Raw genomic sequence first — 10,535 nt, 5'->3', positions numbered from 1 at the left:
CAAAGAGAGACAGAATGCAGTGTATGTTAATTTTATGATTCATTTGAACAGTACACCAATGGCCATTAGCTTCTGAAAACCAGAGCTGTAACTGATCTTTTGACCTACTGACTGTGGCAGCTCACTCTCAGTGTGCTGTCATTTTAAACAGTGTCCAGGCAAAACATATTGGAGTATGTTCCTCTGACATTAAAGGACAGATACACATTTTTTTTGAGTCTGTCTAAAACAATGCAGCTGTACTTCTGTCAGTTAAAAAATAAGGTCAGGAAAAATGGAACCAGCATGGTTTAAAACAAACAAGCTGTTATTTAACATGAAAAAGTTATGTCAGTCAAAGGTCACAGTCAAGTTGATATAGGCTGTTGAGGAGCAAGTTAATTTTACAATTCCTTGGGTTACTCCTGTTACAGCTCTTGTTGTCACAGGACTCCTTGTATTTCCACTAGACATTACTCTTCATATTCAAAATCCCACTGTAACTACAAAAATAACTAAATAGGGGGGCGGTAGTTACACTCGCAGCAGCAGTAGCACATGAACAGGAGAGCAGGAGGGGCAGAGAGAGAGCTAGGGGCTACAAGAAAAGACAACATCGACGCATTAGAAAGGTATAGTTAAATGAGTGACACCAAGGAAAGAAACAAAATCTGGAACCATTTCAGTTATACTGATAATACAAGGGCAGAGTGTAGTGTCTGCAAGAAAAGAATTTCATATAGAGCCGGCTCCACAAACAACCTGCACAGGCACCTGAGAATTGTTTGTTTAAAAGAAAAAAGCTGAAAGTTTAATATTGTTAAAATTTGAATTTTAAATATTTTTTTGTATTTTTTATTATTTATTTTTTATGTGGAGTAAATGAAGATTATTTATATATAAATAAAAAATACATTAGTAATTAATTCTTTACATATTTTTACATTATTATTGATAGTAAATTAAATAGTATGGCCTCAAAATGGGCAAAAAAAAAAAAAGGTCATAGTATAGTAAGGCTTCAAAATGGGCCAAAAAACGGTCATAGTATAGTATGGCCTCAAAATGTCATAAAAATGGTCATAGTATAGTAAGGCCTCAAAATGTCATAAAAATGGGAGTTGTTTCGACCCCCCTTTTTGTGGTACTTTTTGTGTAGCTGAAGTTGGTGTTTACGGTTGTTAAGAGTGTACAGGGCTTGGAGTTTTAACCAGGTTCAGTTTTGACCGATCCTCAGGCGAGCAAGATAGAGACATGGGACCTACCCCCCCATTTGTGTGTACCCCGAGGGTTAAATGGTTCATTCTTTTTTTGGTTTGTTTGAGTTACTAGTGCAGAGAGTGCTTTTGCTGCTGGTGCCACTGGTGTTGCTGAGTGGTGTCCTGTGAGGCTGGGTCCAAAAGGGGCTGCCCATAGAAGTGCAGCCATTATATGGAGGGAGCGGCCATACTGGGCTGGACCAAGTGGATGCCACATCATGGGGGGAAATTAGGGATTTAGTTTGTATAGTTGATTATTTCTTTAGACTGTTAGTTGTTGATTTGGATTGTTTAGTTAGTAGTTAAAGATATTCATTACTGACAGGCTGATTGTCTGGTTTTGTTTATTGTTGTCATGTTTGTTGTTTGTAAATCCCCCTTTTTGTTAGGATAATGGCCTTATCAACCATTATACATGTGTCCTTTGTTTTTCAGTGTGTAGGTCTGTTTGTCTTCTGTTTGTCAGTTGGTCTGTTCAGTTACTTGACTTTGTATTTCTTTCAGTATAGTTCTGTTAGGTTGAACTCTTTTAGGGATCCAAGTTTGTTATATTTTGGTTAAAATATTTCTTTGCATCTTTTTTGGGGTAAATAAAACCCTCTTTTTGAAGAAATTCATCTGTGGTCCTCGTGCTTGCCAGCTTGGTCCCTTACATTTGGTGGCAGCGATGGGATCAGCCAGTTGAGGACACAGGCATTTTTTTTACTTTTTTGTCTTCCCCTCCATTTTGTGAAGGCATGCACCGGGGAGGAAGAGTTGCAGGAGGCCCGGGAGATGGAACGAAAGGAGGAAGTTACACGGCAGGAGCAACGGTATGAAGCACTTCAAAATCGGTTCAGACTTTTACACACCCTTTGGAGACTCCTGATTCAGGTAACGATTTCCAGCAGGCCCAAGCTGCAGGCTCATCGGAGCCCAACTACTCTGCCAATAATCCATCAAGCCAGGTTCAATTATCTCACGAACCCAGACTAGAAAAATTAACAGAAAATGATGATGTTGAACACTTTCTCATTGCATTTGAAAGGATTGCAGCAGCATGTCAGTGGCCAAGATCTGACTGGGTTTTCCGACTCATTCCACTCCTGACTGGCAAACCCAGAGGAGCTTATGTTAATATGGATGTGGATGATTCCCTTGAATATGATGAGGTCAAAGCTGCTATTTCGAAAAAATATGATATTAACCTTGAGACCTACAAGCAGAGGTTCCGCTCTCTAGATGTCAGACCTGATGAGAGCCCCAAGGAGTTGTATGTGAGGCTGAAAGAGCTGTACGGGAAGCGAACCCAACCGCAAGGTAAAACTGTCCAAGAAATTGGTGAAATAATCATTATGGAACAGTACTTGAGAATGTTGTCTCCTGAACTCCAGGTTTGGGTAAAAGAGCATGGTCCAAAGTCAGCGGCTGAAGCTGCCACTCTAGCTGATGTGTTTGTGGCTGCTCGGAAAAAGAATCAGCCATGGAGTAACCATACCTGGAAGGCGGGGAAGGATAGCCGTAAGCCTGCACCCCCTCAACACCACCAGAGGTCATCAGCAGGCGTGGGTAAGCCTCCGGTAAGGAGAACCAACAGGTGCTATTGATTGAAGGGCTTCTAGCCAAACACCCATTTGTTATCTGTGTGGACAGGAAGGCCATATTAAACCAATGTGCCCAAAGAATCCAGCTAAGCTCACTCAAATGTGTTTTGTACCACGACAAAGTGTTGACATTAAGCCTCAGGGTAACCAATCCATGAAAACGACTGATGTAAAGATAAATGGAGAAAACCTCAGAGCCCTGATTGATACAGGCAGTACTCAGACTCTTGTATACAGAAAATATGTGTCAGCTAATACCATCTGCACTCTTGAGACAATCCCCATTTCCTGTGTACATGGTGATGAGAAGTCTTATCCCACGGCAGATGTTTATGTGGAAGTGCAAGGACAGAGCTATCTGCTAAATGTGGGAGTTACAGATAACTTGCCTTTTCCAGTGGTTTTGGGGGATGACCTGCCGGTGCTCTTTGATTTGTTGAATCCTGTGCAAAGCTGTAATGTTGCAGTCACCAGGGCACAGTCTCTAGGTCTTAGGGTTCCGGAGTTATGAGCATTTGAAGTTCCCCCATATAAGTGAGTTGGGAGAGTGAAAATTTGGGATTTAACCAGGGTCAGTTTTGACCGATCCTCAGCAGAGCAAGATAGAGACATGGGACCTTGTCCTACCCCCCCCCCCCCCATTTGTGTGCACCCCGAGTCCAACGGTACCACCCTTGAGTCTCTAGGACTTAGGGTTCTGGAGTTATGAGCATTTGAAGTTCTCCTATATAAGTGAGTTGGGAGAGTGAAAATTTGGGGTTTTAACCAGAGTCAGTTTTGACTGATCCTCAGCTGAGAAAGATAAAGACATGGGACCTTGTCCTACCCCCCCATTTGTGTGCACCCCGAGTCCAACGGTACCACCCTTGAGTCTCTAGGACTTAGGGTTCTGGAGTTATGAGCATTTGAAGTTCTCCTATATAAGTGAGTTGGGAGAGTGAAAATTTGGGGTTTTAACCAGAGTCAGTTTTGACTGATCCTCAGCTGAGAAAGATAAAGACATGGGACCTTGTCCTACCCCCCCATTTGTGTGCACCCCGAGTCCAACGGTACCACCCTTGAGTCTCTAGGACTTAGGGTTCTGGAGTTATGAGCATTTGAAGTTCCCCCATATAAGTGAGTTGGGAGAGTGAAAATTTGGGATTTAACCAGGGTCAGTTTTGACCGATCCTCAGCGGAGCAAGATAGAGACATGGGACTTTGTCCTACCCCCCCATTTGTGTGCACCCCGAGTCCAACGGTACCACCCTTGAGTCTCTAGGACTTAGGGTTCTGGAGTTATGAGCATTTGAAGTTCCCCCATATAAGTGAGTTGGGAGAGTGAAAATTTGGGATTTAACCAGGGTCAGTTTTGACCGATCCTCAGCGGAGCAAGATAGAGACATGGGACTTTGTCCTACCCCCCCCATTTGTGTGCACCCCGAGTCCAACGGTACCACCCTTGAGTCTCTAGGACTTAGGGTTCTGGAGTTATGAGCATTTGAAGTTCCCCCATATAAGTGAGTTGGGAGAGTGAAAATCTGCCTAAGTGTGAAAGGCCAAAAGTGTTCCCCCAGAAAGTGTTTAGGAACACATTTCAGAGCCCTAGGAGTGGTTTGGACCCCCCTTTTTGTGGTACTTTTTGTCAAGTTGAAGTTGGTGTTCACGGTTGTTAAGAGTGTACAGGGCTTGGAGTTTTGACTAGGGTCACTTTTGACCGATCCTCAGCGGAGCAAGATAGAGACATGGGACCTTGTCCTACCCCCCCATTTGTGTGCACCCCGAGTCCAACGGTACCACCCTTTAGTCTCCAGGACTTAGGGTTCTGAAGTTATGAGCATTTGAAGTTCCCCCATATAAGTCAGTTGGGAGAGTGAAAATTTGGGGTTTTAACCAGAGTCAGTTTTGACCGATCCTCAACGGAGAAAGATAGAGACATGGGACCTTGTCCTACCCCCCCATTTGTGTGCACCCCGAGTCCAACGGTACCACCCTTGAGTCTCTAGGACTTAGGGTTCTGGAGTTATGAGCATTTGAAGTTCCCCCATATAAGTGAGTTGGGAGAGTGAAAATTTGGGATTTAACCAGGGTCAGTTTTGACCGATCCTCAGCGGAGCAAGATAGAGACATGGGACCTTGTCCTAGCCCCCATTTGTGTGCACCCCGAGTCCAACGGTACCACCCTTGAGTCTCTAGGACTTAGGGTTCTGGAGTTATGAGCATTTGAAGTTCCCCCATATAAGTGAGTTGGGAGAGTGAAAATCTGCCTAAGTGTGAAAGGCCCAAAGTGTTCCCCCAGAAAGTGTTTAGGAACACATTTCAGAGCCCTAGGAGTGGTTTGGACACCCTTTTTGTGGTACTTTTTGTCAAGTTGAAGTTGGTGTTCACGGTTGTTAAGAGTGTACAGGGCTTGGAGTTTTGACCAGGGTCAGTTTTGACCGATCCTCAGCGGAGCAAGATAGAGACATGGGACCTTGTCCTACCCCCCCATTTGTGTGCACCCCGAGTCCAGCGGTAGCACCCTTGAGTCTCTAGGTCTTAGGGTTCTGGAGTTATGAGCATTTGAAGTTCCCCCATATAAGTCAGTTGGGAGAGTGAAAATCTGCCTAAGTGTGAAAGGCCCAAAGTGTTCCCCCAGAAAGTGTTTAGGAACACATTTCAGAGCCCTAGGAGTGGTTTGGACCCCCCTTTTTGTGGTACTTTTTGTCAAGTTGAAGTTGGTGTTCACGGTTGTTAAGAGTGTACAGGGCTTGGAGTTTTGACCAGGGTCAGTTTTGACCGATCCTCAGCGGAGCAAGATAGAGACATGGGACCTTGTCCTACCCCCCCATTTGTGTGCACCCCGAGTCCAACGGTACCACCCTTGAGTCTCTAGGACTTAGGGTTCTGGAGTTAGGAGCATTTGAAGTTCCCCCATATAAGTCAGTTGGGAGAGTGAAAATTTGGGGTTTTAAACAGAGTCAGTTTTGACCAATCCTCAGCTGAGAAAGATAGAGACATGGGACCTTATCCTACCCCCCCATTTGTGTGCACCCCGAGTCCAACGGTACCACCCTTGAGTCTCTAGGACTTAGGGTTCTGGAGTTATGAGCATTTGAAGTTCCCCCATATAAGTGAGTTGGGAGAGTGAAAATCTGCCTAAGTGTGAAAGGCCCAAAGTGTTCCCCCAGAAAGTGTTTAGGAACACATTTCAGAGCCCTAGGAGTGGTTTGGGCCCCCCTTTTTGTGGTACTTTTTGTCAAGTTGAAGTTGGTGTTCATGGTTGTTAAGAGTGTACAGGGCTTGGAGTTTTGACCAGGGTCAGTTTTGACCGATCCTCAGCGGAGCAAGATAGAGACATGGGACCTTGTCCTACCCCCCCCATTTGTGTGCACCCCGAGTCCAACGGTACCACCCTTGAGTCTCTAGGACTTAGGGTTCTGGAGTTATGAGCATTTGAAGTTCCCCCATATAAGTGAGTTGGGAGAGTGAAAATTTGGGATTTAACCAGGGTCAGTTTTGACCGATCCTCAGCGGAGCAAGATAGAGACATGGGACCTTGTCCTAGCCCCCATTTGTGTGCACCCCGAGTCCAACGGTACCACCCTTGAGTCTCTAGGACTTAGGGTTCTGGAGTTATGAGCATTTGAAGTTCCCCCATATAAGTGAGTTGGGAGAGTGAAAATCTGCCTAAGTGTGAAAGGCCCAAAGTGTTCCCCCAGAAAGTGTTTAGGAACACATTTCAGAGCCCTAGGAGTGGTTTGGACACCCTTTTTGTGGTACTTTTTGTCAAGTTGAAGTTGGTGTTCACGGTTGTTAAGAGTGTACAGGGCTTGGAGTTTTGACCAGGGTCAGTTTTGACCGATCCTCAGCGGAGCAAGATAGAGACATGGGACCTTGTCCTACCCCCCCATTTGTGTGCACCCCGAGTCCAGCGGTAGCACCCTTGAGTCTCTAGGTCTTAGGGTTCTGGAGTTATGAGCATTTGAAGTTCCCCCATATAAGACAGTTGGGAGAGTGAAAATCTGCCTAAGTGTGAAAGGCCCAAAGTGTTCCCCCAGAAAGTGTTTAGGAACACATTTCAGAGCCCTAGGAGTGGTTTGGACCCCCCTTTTTGTGGTACTTTTTGTCAAGTTGAAGTTGGTGTTCACGGTTGTTAAGAGTGTACAGGGCTTGGAGTTTTGACCAGGGTCAGTTTTGACCGATCCTCAGGGGAGCAAGATAGAGACATGGGACCTTGTCCTACCCCCCCATTTGTGTGCACCCCGAGTCCAACGGTACCACCTTTGAGTCTCTAGGACTTAGGGTTCTGGAGTTATGAGCATTTGAAGTTCCCCCATGTAAGTGAGTTGGGAGAGTGAAAATTTGGGATTTAACCAGGGTCAGTTTTGACCGATCCTCAGCGGAGCAAGATACAGACATGGGACCTTGTCCTACCCCCCCATTTGTGTGCACCCCGAGTCCAACGGTACCACCCTTGAGTCTCTAGGACTTAGGGTTCTGGAGTTATGAGCATTTGAAGTTCCCCCATATAAGTGAGTTGGGAGAGTGAAAATTTGGGATTTAACCAGGGTCAGTTTTGACTGATCCTCAGCGGAGAAAGATAGAGACATGGGACCTTGTCCTACCCCCCCATTTGTGTGCACCCCGAGTCCAACGGTACCACCCTTGAGTCTCTAGGACTTAGGGTTCTGGAGTTATGAGCATTTGAAGTTCCCCCATATAAGTGAGTTGGGAGAGTGAAAATTTGGGGTTTTAACCAGAGTCAGTTTTGACTGATCCTCAGCGGAGAAAGATAGAGACATGGGACCTTGTCCTACCCCCCCCCCCCCCCCCCCCCCATTTGTGTGCACCCCGAGTCCAACGGTACCACCCTTGAGTCTCTAGGACTTAGGGTTCTGGAGTTATGAGCATTTGAAGTTCCCCCATATAAGTCAGTTGGGAGAGTGAAAATTTGGGGTTTTAACCAGAGTCAGTTTTGACCGATCCTCAGCTGAGAAAGATAGAGACATGGGACCTTGTCCTACCCCCCCATTTGTGTGCACCCCGAGTCCAACGGTACCACCCTTGAGTCTCTAGGACTTAGGGTTCTGGAGTTATGAGCATTTGAAGTTCCCCCATATAAGTGAGTTGGGAGAGTGAAAATCTGCCTAAGTGTGAAAGGCCAAAAGTGTTCCCCCAGAAAGTGTTTAGGAACACATTTCAGAGCCCTAGGAGTGGTTTGGACCCCCCTTTTTTGTGGTACTTTTTGTCAAGTTGAAGTTTGTGTTCATGGTTGTTAAGAGTGTACAGGGCTTGGAGTTTTGACCAGGGTCAGTTTTGACCGATCCTCAGCGGAGCAAGATAGAGACATGGGACCTTGTCCTACCCCCCCCATTTGTGTGCACCCCGAGTCCAACGGTACCACCCTTGAGTCTCTAGGACTTAGGGTTCTGGAGTTATGAGCATTTGAAGTTCCCCCATATAAGTGAGTTGGGAGAGTGAAAATTTGGGATTTAACCAGGGTCAGTTTTGACCGATCCTCAGCGGAGCAAGATAGAGACATGGGACCTTGTCCTAGCCCCCATTTGTGTGCACCCCGAGTCCAACGGTACCACCCTTGAGTCTCTAGGACTTAGGGTTCTGGAGTTATGAGCATTTGAAGTTCCCCCATATAAGTGAGTTGGGAGAGTGAAAATCTGCCTAAGTGTGAAAGGCCCAAAGTGTTCCCCCAGAAAGTGTTTAGGAACACATTTCAGAGCCCTAGGAGTGGTTTGGACACCCTTTTTGTGGTACTTTTTGTCAAGTTGAAGTTGGTGTTCACGGTTGTTAAGAGTGTACAGGGCTTGGAGTTTTGACCAGGGTCAGTTTTGACCGATCCTCAGCGGAGCAAGATAGAGACATGGGACCTTGTCCTAACCCCCCATTTGAGTGCACCCCGAGTCCAACGGTACCACCCTTGAGTCTCTAGGACTTAGGGTTCCGGAGTTATGAGCATTTGAAGTTCCCCCATATAAGTGAGTTGGGAGAGTGAAAATTTGGGATTTAACCAGGGTCAGTTTTGACCGATCCTCAGCGGAGCAAGATAGAGACATGGGACCTTGTCCTACCCCCCCATTTGTGTGCACCCCGAGTCCAACGGTACCACCCTTGAGTCTCTAGGACTTAGGGTTCTGGAGTTATGAGCATTTGAAGTTCCCCCATATAAGTCAGTTGGGAGAGTGAAAATTTGGGGTTTTAACCAGAGTCAGTTTTGACTGATCCTCAGCGGAGCAAGATAGAGACATGGGACCTTGTCCTACCCCCCCATTTGTGTGCACCCCGAGTCCAACGGTACCACCCTTGAGTCTCTAGGACTTAGGGTTCTGGAGTTATGAGCATTTGAATATCCCCCATATAAGTGAGTTGGGAGAGTGAAAATTTGCCTAAGGGTGAGAGGCCAAAAGTGTTCCTCCAGAAAGTGTTTAGGAGCACGTTTCAGAGCCTTAGGAGTGGTTTGGACCCCTCTTTTTGTGGTACTTTTTGTCAAGCTGAAGTTGGTGTTTAGGGTTGTAGTGAGTGTACATGGCTTGGTGTTTTAACCAGGGTCAGCTTTGACCGATCCTCAGCGGAGAAAAATAGAGACATGGGACCTTGTCCTACCCCCCCATTTGTGTGCACCCCGAGTCCAACGGTACCACCCTTGAGTCTCTAGGACTTAGGGTTCTGGAGTTATGAGCATTTGAAGTTCCCCCATATAAGTGAGTTGGGAGAGTGAAAATCTGCCTAAGTGTGAAAGGCCAAAAGTGTTCCCCCAGAAAGTGTTTAGGAACACATTTCAGAGCCCTAGGAGTGGTTTGGACCCCTCTTTTTGTGGTACTTTTTGTCAAGCTGAAGTTGGTGTTTAGGGTTGTTGAGAGTGTACATGTCTTGGTGTTTTAACCAGGGTCAGCTTTGACCGATCCTCAGCGGAGCAAGATAGAGACATGGGACCTTGTCCTACCCCCCCATTTGTGTGCACCCCGAGTCCAACGGTACCACCCTTGAGTCTCTAGGACTTAGGGTTCTGAAGTTATGAGCATTTGAAGTTCCCCCATATAAGTCAGTTGGGAGAGTGAAAATTTGGGGTTTTAACCAGAGTCAGTTTTGACCGATCCTCAACGGAGAAAGATAGAGACATGGGACCTTGTCCTACCCCCCCATTTGTGTGCACCCCGAGTCCAACGGTACCACCCTTGAGTCTCTAGGACTTAGGGTTCTGGAGTTATGAGCATTTGAAGTTCCCCCATATAAGTCAGTTGGGAGAGTGAAAATTTGGGGTTTTAACCAGAGTCAGTTTTTACCGATCCTCAGCTGAGAAAGATAGAGACATGGGACCTTGTCCTACCCCCCCATTTGTGTGCACCCCGAGTCCAACGGTACCACCCTTGAGTCTCTAGGACTTAGGGTTCTGGAGTTATGAGCATTTGAAGTTCCCCCATATAAGTCAGTTGGGAGAGTGAAAATTTGGGGTTTTAACCAGAGTCAGTTTTGACTGATCCTCAGCGGAGAAAGATAGAGACATGGGACCTTGTCCTACCCCCCCCCCCCCCCCCCCCCCCCCATTTGTGTGCACCCCGAGTCCAACGGTACCACCCTTGAGTCTCTAGGACTTAGGGTTCTGGAGTTATGAGCATTTGAAGTTCCCCCATATAAGTCAGTTGGGAGAGTGAAAATTTGGGGTTTTAACCAGAGTCAGTTTTGACCGATCCTCAGCTGAGAAAGATAGAGACATGGGACCTTGTCCTACCCCCCCATT

General features: G+C 46.4%; 1 pseudogene; it reads left to right on the top strand.

Annotated features, from left to right (window-relative positions):
* Positions 1 to 2,356: 2,356 nt before the first annotated feature.
* The window catches only part of LOC121182861, a 178,289-nt pseudogene continuing 170,110 nt past the window's right edge, over positions 2,357 to 10,535 (top strand).

The sequence above is a fragment of the Toxotes jaculatrix genome, chromosome 6, assembly GCF_017976425.1.
Source record: "Toxotes jaculatrix isolate fToxJac2 chromosome 6, fToxJac2.pri, whole genome shotgun sequence".
Classification (NCBI taxonomy): Eukaryota; Metazoa; Chordata; class Actinopteri; family Toxotidae; genus Toxotes; species Toxotes jaculatrix.
Note: the sequence above shows the minus strand (reverse complement) of the source record. Positions and strands in the feature narration are given on the sequence as shown.